At 37.7% G+C, this 18917-nt stretch overlaps 1 long non-coding RNA gene across 1 annotated transcript in view; it reads left to right on the forward strand.

Annotated features, from left to right (window-relative positions):
* Nucleotides 1–696: 696 nt before the first annotated feature.
* Nucleotides 697–18917, forward strand: part of LOC120307832 — a 39506-nt gene continuing 21285 nt past the window's right edge. Inside the window, exon 1 of the long non-coding RNA XR_005556664.1 lies at nt 697–1590. This is a non-coding gene — a long non-coding RNA (uncharacterized LOC120307832). The remainder of the gene's footprint in view (nt 1591–18917) is intronic.

The raw sequence follows: 18917 nt of genomic DNA on the forward strand, positions 1-18917 counted from the left end.
ACAACTCCAGGAGGTTGGTTGGACTAGAGAGAGTGACTGGCCCAAGGTCCAGTAGATCAGGGCTTTTCAACCAGTGGTACGGGTACCACCTGTGGTACATTGGCACCTGGCAGATGGTACGCGACCATTCTAGAAAAGTGGTAGCGGGGGAGGGGAAGCTGAACTGGTGGCAGCACCGCATAAGCCTGAGCGAGAGACGGCTGGAGCTGCAGGGCTGTCAGGGCTCAGCAGAAGCGCCAGGATCAGCGCCAGGCTCCAGCTGTAGCTCGGCGCTGATCCTGGTGCTTCTGCTGAGCCCACAAGAAGCGCCTATCAGCTGGAATGTTGCAGCATCTCCAGGGTCTTGTGATTTACATTCAGATGCTTGGCATCTAATTTATATTTATGACGGTCACAGTGTCCCAGGGTCATGTGAAGTAACCAAAACCTGCTGCAACTACCCAGCAAACGGGGGAATAAAAACCAAACACCCCCCACCCCACCCCCGCTGCCAATCCTCAACAGTAATGCTCACAATGAAAACCTCAGATAGGAGGAAGAGCACCACCAGGCAGGCAGGTAGGTGTCTTGCTCGGCTGTGCCTTGGGGGGCACTTTTTTCAGTGCCATTGTAACTTCAAACAGTCACTAAGCAAACTGTTGTAAGTCGAGGACTACCTGTACTTTATCACTTTTTTTCCTTTTTTGGGGGGGGTCATCAAGTTTTCGACACCTTGCTAGGCAACTCGTGGTACTCAGATGTTGCCATATCCCAAAAGTGGTAGTATGGGTGAAAAGATTGAAAAGCCCTGACTTATGCTTTAGTCACCTCCCATTTGTCTTATTGCAATATGTTCTACGTGGGGCAGTCCTTAAAGACCATCCAGAAGCTGTAATAATCTAGAATGCAGCAACATCCAGTTTGGTAAGCTTGTGGTTCCTCCCCAGTTGTACTACTTTGTTTGAGCTGCACTGGCTCCCAGTTGTATTTTTATGATGTATCCCCTTTAAAAATATGGATAGATTATCCAAGACAAGCCTTTCTACCCCCAACCCAGAGTCCCTCTTTAAGGGAAATAGATGATTTAGAAATGTGAAAAATATAAATAACCTCCCAATTAAATTACAAGATAAACTACCACCCTGACCTTCCAACTATTCAGATTGTTTTGATAGCCTATTGAATATTCAAGAAGATATGCCTTTCTTTGTACTAAAATTATGGGAATGAATTAAATAAGTAACAACTGCTGTCCATTTATGATATCTAAAACTGGCTGTGTGTATCACTGCTGACAGTTCAGAATTCTTCTGTCCTACAGCTCTATAATCCAAAATGTGCAAGGGTGACTCAACAAAATGTTTTCTGTTCATTTTCAAAATGAGATTTTTTTTTCCCCTTTCAGGATTTGTTTCCAGATTTCTATCCAGTAGATTGTCATTACATAGCTCATTCAAGTTGATATATATAATCATGGTTGGAACTAAGACTGAGAGTTCAATTACTTCTATTACTTTGCTGATGAATTCCTTGATTTTGAGCAACAGCCAAGCCTCTTTGCTACTACTTCACAAAATAAAAAAATTGTGAATTAATTAAAAGTTTGTTCTGGTAAGTCTGCTTTCCGGACAGAATGCAAAATAGAATTCTGATGTTATCTCAGGTTTTTAGAACAGCTGAGGAGAGTGGTATTGCAATATAAGCTTTATACTTTTTAATTCCAGATTAATTCTTACAACAAATTATTAATTATGTGGGGTCCTTGTTGCTTAGAGGTTGGTTGTTTTCCTACATATGTTTCATTACCCAACTAGGTAACATCATCAGTTCTAACTATTAATATGTACCTAATGAAAATAACAAATTCTGTCTATGATGGTTGTTTCTTAGGCCTTTTGTCAACTGTGTTAGCAAATTCAACATAGATTCAAATTTTAAAATATATATTGAAACTGGTAAGAGGGGAGGAAAGGGCATTGGATAAGCCATTACAGGAGAAGGAAGTCTCATGTTAGTGTAAATCCCTTTTAAACTAATTGCCTCCAACCTGGGCTAGTTAGCCATATGTCAGATTCCTTGATCACCACGAAATCTGAATCTGATAAATTTCAGTTTCTGTATACAATAAAATTGTATCCATCCATCATGTGCATGAGGAAGCAGACATGGAACATACTATTGAAACATGTACTATTCGTGCTCAGTGATATAGCCCTGTTAAGAAATCTGACTATTGGGTTTCGGGTTCTGCAGCACTCATAACATCAAGCTCAGGAAATAAAGATTTCCATTTGTGAAAACCTTGCAGTGATCCAGAGGTGATTAGTTGCAAGTGCCTGTATGCTAAACTGAACTGCATAGAGAAGCTAGAGTTAGTAGTGGTGTTAAGAGTTGTCGGGAGATGGCCCTTTTTGAACTTCTCTCTCTATAATCTATGGGACTTATGATGTTGGATGAATTCAAAATTTCAAAATTCATGCCCCAGGAGGGAATTCTAGAATGGCTCATGAATTTATGGCCTCCATGACAATCATGGGCATAAGCAGAAGCAATTGCAGCTTTGGTGCACATAGGCAGGCACCTGGTTAATATGTTCTTTACTTCAGAGCAGATGAAATGAGATCTGGACATGAGAGACAGAACCTACAAATGTCCTTTTATTATAGTCAGATGATTTGCTGATCAAATTGTGGACTGTATCCTTCTGGATCTCTGCAAGGATCTGATGGATCCAGAGGGTGCTTGGAAATTTTCCCAACAATTTGGTGGGCAGCTCTGATTTACAGGCTGACATATTCAATTTCTGGAATACAGAGGTATCTCACTTTCTAACCTTCAATTCCAAGTAGCTCCATGTTTTTTTTTAATAAGTGGGGGATTAAGTGACAGAAAAGATGATAAGATTGACAGTGACATAAAAGCAAAAGTGAGCATAGCCAAGCACAAGTACAACCTCATGATGGAGCCTACTCAATAGCAAGAAGTGTGATGACATATTAACACTTTTCCACAATTACTGTATCCATTGACTCCCTGTTCATTGAAAGTGTGATCATTTTAGGGAAATGCAGGCAAGATAAGGCACCTGCAGGCCATCTAGAGAATTTTGCAGTTTTTCTTACTGATCAAATCACTTCTGTTTAGATTCCAGTTGGACTGATTCAAGTGAGGCAAAGAGCAGTACCTTGAATTATGACATAGGATTCTTCTGAGTTTATGGAATTTGGGGAAATGCATAAGATTCACTATGGTATAGGTTCTGCCTCTGGTCCATTTACTTGGAGATTCTCGTAGACTAATGGGTCTTGCTGGAACATGAATTTGTCTGGTGCATTTATTATAGCCCTGTCTGGACCAGAATGCTTTGGTGACAGTGATTCATGCCCTGATTGCCATATAACTGTCCTATCACAATACACTCTACATCAGTAGTTCTCAACCTTCCTAATGCCGTGATCCTTTAATACAGTTCCTCATGTTGTGGTGACCCCCAACCCTAAGGGCTCTCCAAGTGCCCACTCACCCACCGCGCCCAAGGCTCAGCGTGCCTTGCCTGTCCTCACCTGACTTCCAAAGGTCGCCAGCCTGCCCAGGTCCAGCTGGCCGAGGAGGAGGGCAGGAAGGCCGCTCTGCCGGCTCCGCCCAGCCTGGTTGGAGAAGCGCCCAGGCGGGGAGAGGGAGAGAGAGAGAGAGAGCCAACAGGGCGACAGCATCAAAAGAGCTTAGTTCAGCCTCCTCCGCTGAAAGGGCTGTGAAGCAGTGCAGTCTCCCTTAGGAGATGCTTGATGGAAACAAATCCGGCGCTGCAACCGCCCCCAGCTCGAAGCCGTGCAGAGATGGATAGAGGAGCAGTGTCTCGGTTCCTAAGACCATCGGAAATATGTGTTTTCTGATGGTCTTAGGCGATACCTGTGAAAGGGTCATTCGACCCCCAAGGGGTCGCGATCCACAGGTTGAGAACCGCTGCTCTACATGGGCTTCCCTTGGAAGATGACTCGGAAGCTGGCACAGATTCAGAATGCAGCAGTAAGACTGCTTGCTCAGGAAGCCTACAGTTAGAGAATTACATCTATTAGGTCTCTGTATTCCAAAGGCTTCTGGACTCAATTCAAAGTATTGGTCATTGCCTAAAAAAACTTCCTACTTGGAAGTTTATTAATTATAGAATATAATGACACAATCTTAAAAGTTTGACAGGATTTTCTCTCTCCCTTCTTATATAAAAAGAATCAAGCTGGGCAGTCTTGAGGGGTTTTTTTCTTATAACTATCCAGTTGAGCCATCAAGAGAAGGCCTATTGAAACTGTTTCTTCCCTCCCCCCCCCCCAAAAAAAATAAATATATGTGGTGAGGACAAGATGACTTTTTTCAGTAATGGCCTCCTCATTCTTAAATGTTTCACCTACAGAAGTTCGGCTGACACTTGCTTACAGATACAGCCACATCTTGTTTTTATGGCTGCATCATTGTGCACACATCTACCACCTGATTGATACCATTTGAAATAATACATTTCATTCACTAATTAAATTTAGCAAAGTTTGGAAATGCTGTTAGAAATGTACAACATAATCAAAGAGTATATGATATTTCTGCTTTTTTATTAGAAGTACTATCTTACATTTTGTTAGAAGATCACAGAACTCTTTTTTACCTACATTTGCCATCAGTTTGTTTTTCCAAAGTCTATGGCAGTTTAGTTGTAAGGCATTAAAGCTTCAATCCATAAAGCTTTCAGAATATAAAATGACGTAGTTGGAATGCATAGGAACCAGTTCTGATATAATCCCTTCCTTATTTGGTAGCATAATTACATTACTGTTAAGAAACTGCTCATTGGCTATAGTCATAGACTTAATTAAGGTCTTCAGAGAACCTATAATATAATAGCAAACTTGTACAAATAAAGACAACTCTTGTTGACTAGGAGAAGTTAGTCCTGGAATTTTTCAGCATCCTTGAATTATTAAAAATATGCCTTTGATATATAGTAGTAACTAGAGAATAAGCAATTTGCAACTCCAAGAAATGATTATACTGAAATAAGGCATCCAATTGTTTATAACTACATCGAAACAGTAAATAGTATCTGCAGATAGCTGAATATGCCAGGTAATTAACAGCATGATACTTTCAAATGTGTTTTCCATATGTCTGCTAACTATCTCCCTTGCTGGAATACTGTAGATATTAGTATGATTTATATTACTGACTCCTAACTTCATCTGCTACCTAGCTCTTTTCCAAGTTCTGATTCCTGTCTGTGTCCATAGGTCAATTGTGACACAGAAATGTTCAGTTAATATGCCTTGGTTCCATCGAACTGCAGGTATTTCTCTCTACTCTATATTAAACTCCAGCTTTGCTTAATACCATTTTGACCAGCACTACTAAAAATGTATATTTCAATTATATTTAGCCCTGTGCTAAGAATTATAGGCCAAGAATGATGGTAAATACTTATTTGGCTTCTCTGTACTATACTTAACACTTCTTATTTCTTCATTTGTACTTCAATTCAGATTCTTGATGTTTTTAGTGAAGTCAAGTCAAAGAAGTTTATTAATCAAATGCCTTTCTAAAGATCTCATTTTTATTATAAGTGTGCTATTCTCAAGCACTGTTATTATGATGGTTTGTTCATTGAACTCTTAAAATTCTGAGTACTATGTGAAAAATTGAATAATTCTCTATCAAAGTCATTTTTACTTTAGTTTGGGAGATGAAATATAAAAGAATAAGACAAGGAACAAAGAAAAATGTAACTTTTACTTTTCCCAAAAATTATTTTCCTTATAAAATTATAAATATTTACTCATTCAGGTCATGCATATCCTCATGTCTATTTTTGAAAGTTTGCCCCAAAATGTTTGTTCACATGTAGAGATATAAATATGGATTGTTATTTAAAAATGCATTTGTAGATTCATATTGTCAAATATATGTGTTAACTGTTGAAAAATACATTGCAAATTCTTGAAAAAATTAAGTTCAAAAAATCAATTCTTGAAGTGAAAATTAAGTAACATAAAATAAAATTATTCTATTTTATAGATATTTATGCTGTTTTAATATTTCAACAATTTTAAAATCAGTTTGTTCCTAACTTCAAGCCTTTGTAACAAATCACATAAAACTAATTATAAAATTCAGACTAAAATATTTTGTTATTCAGTGAATAATCCTACTGAATATTTAGAGTACTTTCCAGTTCTAAAATTGTTACAATATGCATTTATGAATACATATCATATAATAAGATGTATACAGAATTGGGTACTTTGTGGAGAAACGTGTTCATGCATTTTCCTTTTTAAATTTAGGCTAGTACTAGCTTAAGAAATGATAAATGAAAATAACCAAAAATAGACTGATCCTTTTATCTCTTAGACCAGTAGCTACACTGTGGTCACAGTTCAGTCTATTGGCACAGAGTTGTGAAATTGCAGTTAGTAAAATAGTACAAATAAGCTCTCTCCTTAGAGTATTGGCATCATTATCAGGTTGGTAGTGCTAGGTCAAGATTTCTGCTGCTATAGTGATCAAGAGAAAGCTGCTTCCATTGCAGAGATTCTACATGCCTAAATCTGTATGCTTCTGGCCAGAGCTTTTTTGTTATAGAATGCACCAGAACAGAGGTCTGGCACCTTTTTTCGACATATTTTCCAGAGTTACGTTCTTTTCCTATTGTTTCCCTTCCTATCCTCATTTGTTTTTGAACACGCCCCGCTAGCAGTACAGTGCAAGCGGTATCCCCTCTGGTGCTGTCTGCCTCCTCTAGGAGGAGCCATGAGGCACTGGAGCACCACAGCCAGAGCGTGGCTTGATTGGCTGGGTTGGGCCATGTGGTGTAGAAGCCAATGGTGGCGGTGGGAGACACATAAACATGGAGGCCATCTTTCACAAGAGGGTGAGTGAGTCTTTTGCCTTCCCTTACAGAAGGTGGGGTATGAGGTTAAAAAGAGGCGAAGCAAGAAGAAAGAAAGGCAACTGGTATGGAGGCTTGCCCAACAGCGAAACTTTGCTGTTTTGGTTCCTTGGGTAGTTCAAAGGCTGGGATGTCTACGAAAATCTCTTTTTAGTCTTTTATACTTTAGATTCAAACTGCAGAGAGGAAGAATAAGAATAAAGCCAATGTCTTGTGATTGGGAAATATTATTATTAATAATAATATATATTAATTATGTATTGGTCAGATGTAAAAGTAGACCTACAATATGAGGTTTAATCAGATCTATTTATTAAATTGGGTTTAACTTAAAGGTAAATTAAAAGTAATCTGTAAATTTCAACTTTAATTTGTTTCAAGTCAATATCCATATTAAACTCCAAATGTAAATTTTTCCACCTTGTTTGACAACTTAAAAATAATTCAATCTTTTACAAGCAACCAAATTTTGTTTTATTGGGCCAATTTCATTCCACATAGAAAGCTGACATTTCCACTCATTAAACTAAATAGGTATGCCAGTGGTAAATGTCTCAAAAGATTAGTAAAATGCCTTCTTGTAATTTAAAGCCACACAGTGCATGGTAACATTAATAGTATTAACTTACCTTGAACAAAATCCTAGTCTTTTAGATATACTAAAAATTGAAGGTTTTTTTTTCCCCCAACTACAAAGGTAAACCTCGTAGGGTAGGCAAGGTGGAGTTGTATGACATGTATGAGTTCCGGCACCTTTTTTTTTTTTTTTTTTTTACAAAAAAGCACTGCTTCTGGTAACCATAATTCGGGGTTGAGCTGATGCTGAAATACAAAATCTAACTTTCCTCCTCATTAGACACACTAGCTGGGCTGAGGGAAATCATAATCAATTGTAATGAGGGCCGATAATGATTGACATAAAGTCTCTACGTTTTCTATATATAAGTTTGTACTTTTATAAAATATGGCAAATGAAAAGAAAGTTTTGCAAATTTGAGAAATACTGTTGAGAGATAGAAGAAAAAGAATGTTTTAACTATAGTATATGTTTATTTATTTAAAGGGGAGTAGTATGTCAAATACTTTAGCTTTGAATATTCTACCTTTATGTGCTGCCAACAGACTAGCTCCCTTTGTAGATGCTTCAACTGATGGCATCTTTTGTATTCATATATATTTTTAGATATTTTCCGTCTTACACAAAACATGTAGTAATCCTGCTGTTTGGCTGTAAAAACATTGAAAGCTGTGGCTCTTTTCAGACAAGGAAAACTCTACATTAAATCAGATGCATGTTTATGGCATCTTGATGGAAAACTTGGCAACATTAGCTAGGCCAAGGAGTTTTCCTCCTTAGACAGCATATGGAAACTGCCCTTGCTGTGTTTAAAGAAGTATTACTTGGTTTATGCGCAACCCCCACCCCATTACATATGTGTTCAAATCTCATGCAAAGGATTCCCCCCCCCCCCAGAAGATATTTGGCTATTTCTGTCGACTCAGAAAAGAGGTCTCAAGTGTCAAACTGTTTTTTCAGAATTTTTTCAGGTTTTCAATTTAGATAACACTTATTAAAAGCAGTAAAACTCATAGTAATGTGGAAGAGTCCTATTCAGTATTTAGCTATATTAATTACAGAGTAAAGAATTTGAGACAAGAGGAGAAAATGTTTCAATATCAGGATTAAAGGAACAAAGGGCATTCAGGAATCATAGCTTTTGTAATGTCTCTCTTTTTTTTTGCACAGATATTAGAACTCTCTAGCAAGGTTTTTCCTCACTGTTATGAAATTGGTGTGAAATGGTGGAATATATAAAATTAGGCATTGAGTTTGAGAAAAATAACAGGAAGAATAATGTCTGGTATTGATTACCAATATGTTTTTTTTACATGACACAAGGAAGTAGTGGATAACTTCATGTAAAATGTAATCATTTTTCCTATGCCAGGGGATGTTATGAAGGGAGGTAATTGCCTTATGATTCATCATTTACTTCAAATGCACTGCGCAAGTATTCATACAACTCTAATAGACCAACTATTATGAAAATAATAATAATAATAATAATGTTGGAAGGGACCTTAGAGGTCATCAAGTCCAACCCCCTGCTCAGGCAGGAAATCCTATACCATTTCAGACAAATGGCTGTCCAGTCTCTTAAAAACTTCCAGTGTTGGAGCATTCACCGCTTCTGGAGGCAGGTTGTTCCACTGGTTAATTGTAAGGAAGTTTCTCCTTAGTTCTAGGTTGCTTCTCTCCTTGATTAGTTTCCATCCATTGCTTCTTCTCCTGCCTTTAGGCGCTTTGGAGAATAGCTTGACTCCCTCTTCTTTGTGGCAGCCCCTTATCTATACCATCTTTAAATACAGCATAATTATCCCCATACCTCATCTCTTAATTTAAAAAAATAAAAATATTTCATTAAACATTCTTTACTAAAAGGACAGTAAGCACAACATATCTTCATATTCTCTCTCTCTCAGTCTCTCTCTCTCTCTCTCTCTCCTCTTCCTCTCTCTCTTTCCTCTCCCCCTCTCTTTCTCTTTCCCCCCCTCTTTCCTCTCCCTCTCTCTCTCTCTCTTTCACCATTATATTATATTATATTATATTATATTATATTATATTATATATGGTTATATATATATATAATATTATATATGGTTACTGTTATTCTTTCTAGTCCAATGGAATATGGGTAAGCAACTATATGAAGGGTTTCCGACTCTGTCCATCAGCAAAATAATTCTCTGAAAATGCAAGAGAATAGAACCAAATTTGATATGGCAAGATAGTTCAGCAAAAGAAAGTTCAAGTTGAAATAGCCTTTATCTGGCTACAGGCTGCAAAACTGAAAAAAAAAAGTGCATCCCTAGGAGAGAGTCAGTTGGGCAGATGATCAGTTTCTGCCAACTCCTTCGGTCTAAGCCCTTCTTCCTCCAAGTCACAATATTCAAGCATTGTTATTATTAAGAAGTTAAAAAGAATTCCAGGACCCATACTTTCCATGCTTTCTGTACGTTATTTTAAAACTTATTTGGGGGATGGTCCATAGGATTTAAGAATATGTTTCCCTACAGTATCTGTCTTTGTAGTGTAGTCAGTTTAGCACAGTCTGTGTCCCATTCTTTGTGGTTAAATTTGTGTTACTCCCTGTTATATTAGCCTTCCCAAACTTAATGTCTCTCAACATGTGCAACTCCCAATTCACATGATGACTGGAGGATATCAGATTGAAGAAAATTATATTCAGTTATATAGATCAAGAAATCCAAACTCTTTAGCTCATTGACCCCCCCATCATGAAATTTGTTATTCACCCCACCACCCAAATATTTATTATATGAAAATATATAATAAATGCTACTTTAAATGATGCTATTACAAATAATGATACAAAAATATTTTTGAAGACCCCAAAATAGCAGTAAAACAGTAGAAGAAATTCAGATAGCTACAATTGCAAATACAAAGGAAAAAGTTGACTTGAACTACAGAAATGATAACTTAGAAGAAGTAATAACAAGAGAGCCAATACAAGCCAGCACTGAAACAACCTATGAACTAACCTTCCAACAATTAAAAGAGAAAAATATGGTATTGCAGAATTACCAGTACAAAGACTGCTCGTGTTGAAAGCAGTAACTTTGTAACCCTGGCACCTATAATGATGGATGTGACTAAGGCACTTGCAAGGATTACAATAACATCTGTTAACAGAACAGTCAGCTTCCCTAGAGCAGGGCTTTTCAATCTTTTCACAGATTGTACCACTTTTAGGATATGACAATATTTGAGTACCACTTGTGCTTATCAAGGTGTCAAAAACTTGATTACTAAACAAAAAAAGGAGGGGGGATTTTGGGTTTTACTGATTAGATTCATTTGTTGTTATAGAAATGGCTAGCTTATAATATTATGGAAAAGTAAAAAATTGAGGTTTGATGTTAATGCTTCCTTCTACTGCAACAGAGGAAGTCTATTCTTTTTCCCTTCTCCCCCTCTTTTTCCCCCTTTTTCCTCCACACTGTGTCCTACTATTTGCTTTTGTATTTTTGTATTTTATTCTATAATCTATTAAAATGTTACAAACTGTAGAAAAAAAGGAAAAAAGTACCAGTTTTAATTTCTTCAGTGGCAATTCCTTTGCTGAATCATTTTCCCTTCGCACTGACAAATGTATGATGAATTTATCCATATTTATTAATATGCACCACTATCGGCAGGCTGGTCGGCCCTTTTTCCTCTCTCCCTCTCCTCTTCTTCCTCCCTGCCTTCTGAGCTCTCCTTCCACAGTGTAATAAGAATGCACATACACCCAGTCCCTTCACTGTACCCCTAAAGACACAGGAATCAAGCACAAAGCAAGAAAGGCTCACAAAAGCCTCCCAGAATAAAGAAATACTGACTACAATTTTTTTTCTTTAAGTTGCCTCAGGCGTGTCTCAGTTTAAACAATATAGCAACCAGGCTCTGGCAATTGCGAAAAGTGATAACTTTAAATTAAGCCTGTTTACCTACAAAGAAAACTTGCTAAAAGCCATAGACAGACTCAAGATAAGGGGGTAAAACTAATTACATTTGTTTAAAGGGATTAAACCTACGGAAGCCAACACTTTGGACTCATTGCTAGCCTTTGTGAAACAGACAAAAATATTCCAATAACCAAAGCACACAAACTGAGCCTCTGAATTACAAAAAGCTGTAAAAACTGTATAAAAATCCTTATGGTAGCCCAATCAAGCTGCCAGTTGACCAGGAACCCACTGACTTCCGAAATAAACCAACCTCCTTTCTGACATGTTCGTTCCCCAGCTTTTCATTTCCTCAACACTGACTGCATTCTCCTGGCTGGAGAAAACGAACTAGGAGACCTTTTCTTCCAGCAATAGCTGCTTCTTCCCTGTCTCTTTTTCCTCCCTGCCTGCCGAACTCTCCTTCCACAGCTTCTTCTTCGTCCCCTTCTCTTTCCCTGTTGTCTTTTTTCCCCTTTCCTGCCAAAACCACCTCCTTTTATATCCTCTCCTCTTCCCCCCTTTTTCTCCAGCTCACCTTCAGCTCTGCACTGCTTCCGGAAGCGCAGTCAGCTGGAACCCTGCCAGTGCTCCTGGGGTTTCTGCCAAGCCCCAACAGTCCTGCAGCTACAGGATTGGGTCGCTTCACCTCATTCCCCTCCCCCGCTACACTTCTCTATGATGGTTGCATACCACCTGCCACTTGCCAAAGTACCACTAGTGGTACACGTATCACCGGTTGAAAAACCCTACCCTAGAGTACAGCACTAGTGGTTACAGAAGAATGGAGTGTCTAAATTTAAAAAAACAAAAAACAAAGTTATACTCAGTTCCAAACAGGATCAGGCTGGAGGCCAAGACAAGGAAATTAAGATGAGATGCAAATTAGAATATTTATAGAAAAAATAATAAAGCAGTGAAAAACAGAATTGGTAGTTGGAAATGAAAAAATGATTGTCAGTATTAGGGGAGGCATGTTCCAAAATTACTCATCACCTTTATCATTTGTCATTGCTATGATCCCACTTTCAATGATTTTGAAGAAAACAAATCTTAGCTATTAAAATCTCACATTTGCTTATATAAATGATTTGAAGCTTTATGGAATATCAAAAATCAAAATCCAATCATTGACAAATACCATAATAATTTTAGTATAGATATAGCAATGGAATTTGGCCTAAAAATGTACTACAGTAGCAATAAATCAGGGTAAAATCACAAATAGTAATGGAATTGAAATGCCGAATGGCCAAACTATCAGAAGCGATCAGGATGAAGTCTACACATATTTGGACATTTTACATTTGGATAAAACACCAACCATGGACCAGTTAAAAATTTGATTAGTAAAGAATACTGCCAAAATGCTAAAGACAAAATAAAATGGTGGAAACAGCATCAAAGCCATCAATACCTGTGACATGATACCCTGCTGGAATTATTAGACTCAAGCTGAACTGGATGGTTTGGACCAAAAAACAAGAAAGCTTACAGCTGTTCATTATGTATTACATCCCTGTAGTGTTATTGATAGATTGTAGGTGTCCCACAGAAGTGGAGATAGAGGTTTAGTTCAGGTCAAACAAACTGTCAAAGAAGAAAATCATGTTTTGGATGATTACTTAAAAGCCAAGAACATGTTAGAAAATCTGCACATTGCCAAAGTTTCCATAATCAGTTACAAAAAGCCACACTGCTTGGATCTGCATATATTCTGTGCCAATACATTATGACATCTTAGGGTTGTTGTTTTTTTTTGAAGAAATTGATTTGTATGAGTGCAGACACCAGCTAATGAACTAACAGCTATGAGTACACATTGTTGTGTATGTTATAATAAGAATAATAGACAAGTGTCTGCCACACAATATCCCGAGGCTTGATAATTGTTGATAAGAAAGACATAAGAGTGAGGATAGTGAACAATGCAATACCTAAGACACGGCAGAATAAAAGAGAAAGAAATGGAGAAAAATCACAAAATATAAAGTCCTGCAAATAGAAGTAGAATGACTGCAGCAAAATAAAGCAAAGATAGTACTAAAAGTAATACAGGTAGTTCTCAACTTACAACCATTTGTTTAGTGACTGTTCAAAGGTAAAACGCCTCTGAAAAAAAGTCATAAAATATGCTGCAACTCACTTAAGAACCACCTTGCTTAGCAATAGAAATTCTGGTCCCAATTTTGTTTGTAAATTGAGAACTACCTTTAGGTGCCTTGAGTGCATGTCCAAAATATCTGGAATACCACCTGAACACCCTCAGCATTGACAAAATAACCATCAGTCAATTGCAACAGGCAGCTTTACTTGGAATAACTTGACATCCTGCAACAATAAATTTAATATAATTAAACAAATCTGCCTATCAGGTCCTTAGGAAGGACTCAATAAGTGCACAAAAATGCCAATCCAGTCCAAACATTTGTCTAATTGTGTGACTGAGCATAATAATAAAGACACCTCAAGGCCGCTGTCACTGGTGGCTAACTATTCCAGCCCAGGTAACACTCTTGCTGCTAACTATCTTCAGGACTAGGGACTGGTGTGGAGCTCTGTAGAGACCTCTAAAGATTAATTGACACAATTGAGCTCCATCATTTATCAACCATCTATTGATCTCCAGACATTTATTGTTGACTACTTGGGGCATCCTTGCTATATATTATAATCATTTCCTCATAAAACTGTAAACATATGTAACGACCTTAAAAGCAGCCAACATGTGGTAAATGGTAAATATTTTTATATCATTTTAAACATTAGATATTTGTTTAGTGTTTGAAATTATTTGAAAACAAGGAAACCTGACATCTCGATTGTTTTCATTTGAGATTTATATTAACAAGAATAGTGTTTTCTTCCTGTTAGGCCTTATAGTCTCAGTCCCTTGCTCAGTGGGAAGGACATTTCAGAAAGGAATTGGATCACACTTCATTAACATGTTTCCCATCTTTTGGGCCAAATACATTTGGTGGGTCCTTCAAGGAGATGAGAAACAAGACAATAGATCCTTTGAACAGCTGCTCAGATTTTGTTCTAAGAATCAGGCCCTCTAGCCAAAGTAAACATGTGATCAGTAAAACATTGTTACAATTTCTCACAGTTATTTTGAGAAGTTAGCTTTGAAAATAACATTACTGTCCTCACAAGGTCCTCAAGAATTAACCTGTTAGGTTTACAAATATATTATATTTAAATGCCCAGTTGAGTTCCTACCATGTGTTTAAATCTAATACTGTCTTGGTGCTACAGATATAAACAAGGGTAGATGTACATATATGAACATTTCATATTTTATTTGAAATAAGCACAAATATAACTTATAGCTTTGGCACTCTGAAGCTGAAAGAACATGATCTAGTATATTAATGTTTATTAGCAAATGTTTAAGACAGAGAAGCCTCAAATACATATGTATTTATATTTTCCCATATTGCATCTTTTGTGGTAAGTTCTGTTCACCAGAAAAATAAATGACAACATTTAGAAGTTGCCTTAAATTTCATGAGTTTTCCACGTCATCATTGGTAAATCTGTGAAATTTTAAACAAGGTACTTTAGCAGTTTTTATTTGTACTGAAATGTTTTGCTTTAAAACAAACTAACCCAAATCAATTATGAATGAACAGTATCCTAGGAACTGTAAGAACTATTCACAGTGATTATGACAAAGCATTTTTTAATAATGTAGAGAAACATGAGATGGAAATCAAAAATTTTAAATTATTAATTTTAAATATGAATTTGTTGTTTTCATATCCAAATATGTATAAAGTAATGAATGCATAAAGTAGAAATAGCATAATATTTAAATGTACGTAGCAAGCTAAATACTGTATGTGCATCATTAGTTCTTATAGTATAAGAAAAAATACCCTTTATGAGTTTGTTTAATAGTAGTAACTAGAAGCCCCATCGATAAAAGTATGTAGATGGAACTGCATCTACATGGAGGGAAGTGAGTAGTGGCTCTGTTCTGGGCCCAGTGCTCTTCAACATCTTCATCAATGATTTGGATGAGGGGATAGATGGGGAATTCATCACATTTGCAGATGACAGCAAGCTGGCAGGAATAGCCAACACTCCAGAAGATAGGCTTGAGATACAGGAGGATCTGGACAGACCTGAACATTGGGCGCTATCTAACAAAATGAAATTCAGTAGTGAAAAAAGTAAGGTTCTACATTTAGTCAAGAAAAACCAAATGTACAGGTATAGTATAGGTCAGGGGTCTTCAAACATGGCCCTTTATGACTTGTGGACTTCAATTCCCAGAATTCCTCAGCCAGCTGAGGGCCAAGTTTAAGACCCCTGGTATAGGTGGTACCTTGCTCAATAGTAGCAACTGGGAGAGGGATCTTGGAGTCCTAGTGGACAATCACTTAAATATGAGCCAGCAGTGTGCTGCAGCTGCCAAAAAAGCCAACACAGTGTTTAGCTGCATTAACGGAGGGGTAGAATCAAGATCACTTGAAGTGTTAATACCACTTTATAATGCCTCGGTAAGGCCACACTTGGAATTCTGTTTCCAGTTTTGGTCACCACGATATAAAAAAGATGTTGAGGCTCTAGAAGGAGTACAGAGAAAAGCAACAAAGATGATTAGGGGACTGGAGGCTAAAACATATAAGGAATGGTTGCTGGAATTGGGTATGTCTAGTTTAATGAAGAGAAGGACAACGGGTGACCTGATAACAGTGTTCCAATATCTCGGAGTTGCCACAAAAGAGGGAGTCAAGCTATTCTCCAAAGCAACTTGAAGGCAAGACAAGAAGCATTGGATGGAAACTAACCAAAGAGAGAAGCAACCTAGAACTAAGGAGAAATTTCCGGACAGTTAGAACAATTAAACAGTGGAACAACCTGCCTCCAGAAGCGGTGAATACTCCAACACTGGAACTTTTTAAGAAGAGGCTGGACAGCCATTTGTTTGAAATGGTATAGGGTTTCCTGCCTGAGAAAGGGGTTGGACTAGATGACATCCAAGGTCCCTTCCAACATTAGTAGTAGTAGTAGTAGTAGTGGTGGTGGTGGTAGTAGTAGTATTTACAAATTGTGTTTATTTTGATTTATTTTGTAGTAGTATTTACAAATTGTGTTTATTTTGCAGTGGTAAATCTGAAAAAGAGAAAAAATATGGCCCTTTTATAGAGATTTATGCAAATCAAAATAAATATGTAACCTAGAAGGCTAGAAGGTTAGAAGTAATTTAATGAGAGATTACAGAGACAATTATTTTATTAAGAATACAGAGCAGGTGTTGTAGATTAACAGTTAATGTGGGGATCTTTCATTACCCAAACTAGGTAACAACACCAATGCTGTGACTACTGATGATGTTACCTAGTTTGGTAATGAAACTTCTGCAAGAAAATAGCCAAGCTCAGAGAGCACCAAGGATCCCTCATTTCAAACCTGAGCTATAAATATTCTCCTTTATTGGTAACAGTTAATATCTAACCTTTTCTTATTATCTCTCTTATCCTTGTTTCTCACAACTTTCCTCACCTCCAAGTATCCCTTCTAAACATCATTATGGCTATCCTGTTATTGCTTCTTTTAAGGAGTCAGGAAAGATGATGGGGGAGAGGTTAGGGTTAGCCTAGCTCACAGGTCGGCAACCCACGGCTCTGGAGCCACATGTGGCTCTTTCAGCCTTCTACTGTGGCTCCCAGTCCTCCTCCACCATTTGCAGAGAGAGAGAGAGAGAGAGAGAGAGAGAGAGGCACTTGCGCATCTGTGTGTGTGTGTGTGTTTGTGTGTGTGTCTGTCTGTGTAAAAAAGAGTGGCCTCACGTTGTTCTTTGACTGACAAGTTTATTGGGTGGGGCTCCTGCCTTTGCTGCATCTCTGCAGGAAGCAGCAGAAAGCAGCATATCTCTCTCTCTCTCTCTCTCTCTCTTACACACACACACACACACACACACACACACACAAACATTTTACTTACTTAGTGGGGGAAAAGGACTGGCAGATCAAGGGCAGGAGAGAGCCAGCCCAATAAGAATGTATGACAGCTTGTCGGAGAATAGCTTGAGGCCAGCTGGCCAGGTGAGCAGAAGATCGGAGAGAGGGAGAGGGAGAGGAGAGAGAGAAAGAGAGGGAGAAAGAGGGAGAGAAAGGGAGAGGAAAGAGAGGGGGAAAGAGAGAGAAAAAGAGAGGGAGGGAGAGGAAAGAGAGAGAGAGAGAGAATATGAATATATGTTGTCCTTACTGTCCTTTTAGTAAAGAACGTTTAATGAAATATTTTGATTTTTTTTTTAATTAAGAGATGAGGTATGGGGATAATTATGCTAATAATTATAATAATTATAGATAATTATTAGCTTAGTAGATAAGCTACTAAAATTGTTTTCACCTGTTGGGATGAAGAAGGAAGGTTTTTTTCCCCTCTTTCTCCGGCATAAAAATTTGTTTTCTTTGTAGCAGTTCATTGATTTCATAAATGCAACACGCTATAGTTTTTTTATACATAGCATAAAGGTAAAAAAAGGATATATGCAGTGTTATCTTTATTTTAGATGTCAAAAGGGTTTTGTGGCTCCCAATGTTTTCCAAGTGGCTCTTTGAGTGTTTAAGGTGCCAACCCCTGGCCTAGCTAATGCTGTTTTCTCTTTAAACAATTCACACAAGGAAATATCCATCAATCAAAATTTGTTTGTGTTGGTCCAAGGCCAAACACCCATGAAGAAATACACAATGTGCTGGTTTATCAAAAGCTGACCGAAAGAGGTCAAGTAAGAGATTGACTGGGAAAGGAAGATGCTTGATGAAGAAACACTTAAGGAAAAATGTATAAGTGTCACAAGGTGCAGGGGTGAGCATGCAAGGGATATGGTAGCTTGGGCTCCAGTGGGTCTTACAAGGAGTTTCCAATGCCTTCTCCCACAACTCTGCTGCATCCTTAGTGCAACTTTTGAAAAGCTGACAGCTGTGAGTTGCTAGCAACCACTTTACTCCAGAGAAAACTCTCTGCCCCATAGTTCAACAGAAAGTATCTTTATTTTAGATATCAAGGTCAAAGACTTAGAAGAAAGTAGAAAAGAAAAGGTAAAGAAGATATGACCTATTGCTTTCTATAGAACCTGCTCTGAATTAGATTCCAGTCAAGTTGCTGCTGGCTGAGACATTTACTTTTCTTTTCAGCCAATCTCAAGGCAGAAAAAAAAAAACCACAAAGACAAAATGGAGATTTTCCTCTCTTGTAAAAGCATACCTGCCAGGAGAAATCCACCCTCCTGAATGGCTTCGCAGCATTCATTTTCCTGGCCTTCCATTTACCTGAATTGACAGGTCAACTACTTTCCTTTAGCTCATTTAGTGTCTGAAAGTGTTCCTCTTCAAATGGAAATTTTCCTTCATTCATTGCAATAAGCTTATTTGACAGCTTTTACTGACAAGCTATTCCCGTGCAATTATTTTATATGCTCTGTTTTTCATTGTTAGAGCAGAAAAGCTGCTGTTAACGGTGAGAGTTATTCAGGACACAGCCA

The sequence above is a fragment of the Crotalus tigris genome, unplaced genomic scaffold (genome assembly GCF_016545835.1).
Source record: "Crotalus tigris isolate CLP2741 ecotype Arizona unplaced genomic scaffold, ASM1654583v1 scf7180000017831.1706817, whole genome shotgun sequence".
Classification (NCBI taxonomy): Eukaryota; Metazoa; Chordata; class Lepidosauria; order Squamata; family Viperidae; genus Crotalus; species Crotalus tigris.